Source organism: Sciurus vulgaris, assembly GCF_902686455.1.
Source record: "Sciurus vulgaris genome assembly, chromosome: 5".
In the NCBI taxonomy this organism is placed as follows: domain Eukaryota; kingdom Metazoa; phylum Chordata; class Mammalia; order Rodentia; family Sciuridae; genus Sciurus; species Sciurus vulgaris.
The window spans coordinates 176,134,941-176,137,786 of NC_136465.1; positions in this window are offsets into that span (position 1 = coordinate 176,134,941).

The following is a 2,846-nucleotide window of genomic DNA, read 5'->3' on the forward strand; positions in this document are numbered from 1 at the left end:
CGCGTCTAGCTCGTGTGGCTTGCAATGTGCCCAGTCTCCTAGATGGTCTTTGCAGATCTCCTTCAAAATCTTTACACCCAACATGGGTTTCTGAGCAAGCTGGGATCAGGAGGACCCCGAAGCCTTATTCTGGTGGCAGGAGCAGGTTTCCTGTGCCCTGGGACAGGGGCCACTGGTACTGAGCCCAGAGCACTGGGTGGCCTTGAGCTGTGGCTGGTGAACCCGGTTATGAAATACCCAGCATCACTGGGAGGGTGGCTTAGTGCTGGAGGGCGTGCCAGGCGCACGTGGGGTGTTAGGTTCAGTCCCCAGAAAGGAGAGAGAGAGAAGCAGAAAAAGAGGGAGGGAGGAAAGAAGAAAGCAAACCCTGCGTGCAGAGGGCCTGGCCAGGTACCCAGGAGTGCACGTGGAGATTCGGTGCTCACAGGTGCTTTGGGACGCAGCTTGTTATTGGTACTGGTTCCCCACACAACTTTTAAAACTGTCTAAAGAGGGTCTCCAGGTGGGGGGTCATCTGTGCCATCACCTACTTCAGCCCTCTGTCCGTCCCTGCAGCATGTGGGCATCATTTGGAGGTGGCTTGAGCTTGGGGCTGTGTCCAGGTCAGATGGTCATATCTGACCTGCAAACTGTGGGGCTGAAGGAAAGTTACTTGGTGACTCTGAGCCTTGGTTCCATCCTTAACTAAAAGCTGCCACTTTACTGTGATAGTTAAGTGACACCATTTTTTGCTGAGCCTGGTGGTTACAGCGATGGCTCCTTTTACCCTCAAAGCAACCCTAAGAAATAAATGCTGTGACAGCCTCATTGTACAAGAGGAGATTCACCCAGAGAGGTACAGACCTTGCCCAAGGACACACAGCTTGGCAGAATTAAAACCCAATGGCAGTGGGCCTTGTCCATGGACCCGCTCTCAGAACTGCTAAATGGGAGCTGTTTGGTGTCTGTGAGACCTGGCAGGTGGAGATCCAATAGAGGTTTAAAAGCCTGCAAATGCCCAGGACCTATGACTTCCTAAGTCTAAAATTAAATCAGATTAGAATTAATCTTAAAACTGAACAGTTTTTTATTAAAAATATTTTTAAAATTTCAATGGACTTTAATTTATTTATTTACATGCAGTGCTGAGGATCGAAACCACTGCCTCACATATGGTAGGCAAGTGCTCTACCACTAAGCCACAACCCCAGGCCCCTAAAGAGGTCTTTTATAACAGGTCTTGTAGAACTGTCAGAGTCCTTAGCAATCTCACTGACTTTGGAGACTACTACTGATGGAGAGACATGGAAACAATTTTTTTTTTCTTTTTTAAATGAGAGGTTCTCAAACCTAGAGGGCCAAAGAACAAACTGGCCCACTTCTTTAAAATCCACACAGACAGTTTCTACTTTCTGGAGATTGTGAGTCAGTAGGTCCTGAGGTCCAGGAATGTTGTTTCTTTTCTTTTTTTCCTTCCTTCCTCGCCTGGGATGCCTGCAGAGTGCTCTACCACTGAGCCACACCCCTGGCTCTGGTCTCCAGAATGCACTCAGAAACACTGCTGGGGATGGAGGGCTGGGGCGGGGTGTGACTCTGGGGCAGTGGGTGTAGGTGTGGGCACTCCCGGGCTCTGTGGCTAGGAAGGGTATCTGGAAGCAGAAGGAACAGGTGAGCAAAAGCTCGGGACTCGTGCAGGGCTGCAGAGGGACGTCCCCCTTCCACTTCCCTCCAACATAATGATGACCGCGGACTATTTACTGAGCCAGGCTCTGCTGTCAGTACCAAGAAGGTCAGGGGGTCTGGCGTGCAGGGTGATGGGATCACAAGACACCTCCTGTCCTCCTGGGTCCTCTCCGAGCTACTGAGTCTGTCTTTGGAGAGGGGTAATTTCTGCTTGGAGCTGAGGCTGGCATGCCTCAGTCTGCTGTGCTTTGGGGAAGGAGGGCAGTAACTCAGTATTTAAGTTTTTGCATGGTGAGGCCCTGTGCTAGGAACCAGTCAGTGAAAAGCAGACAGGCTGGGCCCTCACCCTGTGGAGCTGGTGGAGCTGGGAAGACAAACAGGCAGGTCACTCCCAAGGGGTGCAGTGAGGGAAGGGCAGGGTTCTGGCTGGCACTGGGTTCTCTTACCAGGCAACAAGGGAAACGTGGATACGGACATCCAGGGAGGCCGGAGTCCTGCAGCGCTGCTATTTATATGGAAAGGGTGTCAGGGTCTCTGGAAAGGAGAAATGAAAGGAGGAAAAGGAAGTGATTCTCCTGTTACGGGGCGACAGTGGCGATCCCGTTCACATAATTACGTATGTTTCCTCTTTTCTCATTCTCCACCTGTCTTGGTTTTTTCAACGCTTTTATCATAAAATGTGCCTTTTATCACTCACACACATTAAGCGGGGGCGCTTTTTAAATCCCCAAAACACAAGCCCCAGGCTGTCTGTTCAACGGTGTGACTGTCTCCATCCAAACACCTGGCTGGCTCGGTCACCTCGCTCTTACCGACCTCGGGGAGGAGCTGGAGGGTCACGGCCATTCAGGTAGGGGGCCCTGGGATTCCAGGGGCTGGAAGGGCACTCGCAGCCGGGAAAGGACTGGGCACCGACCCATCCGGGTGGTCCGGCTCCAGATGCCGGCGAGGCCGGGAGAGACCTGCGTGACGCCCCGGAGCACCCACCAGTGGGCGCCATCTCCCGCGGACCCTCGAGGAGGCAAGTCCCCACGCGCCCGCAGCCTCGCGGGCGTCACTGCACGTTCTGCGCTTGCGCCGCCGCCAGGCCGTTGGGCCTCCCGGCGTCGGTGTGAGCATCCGGGTCACGGCTCATATCAACCAATGAGCGAAGGCACCGTGAGCCGGGGGCGTGGCGTGGCCGG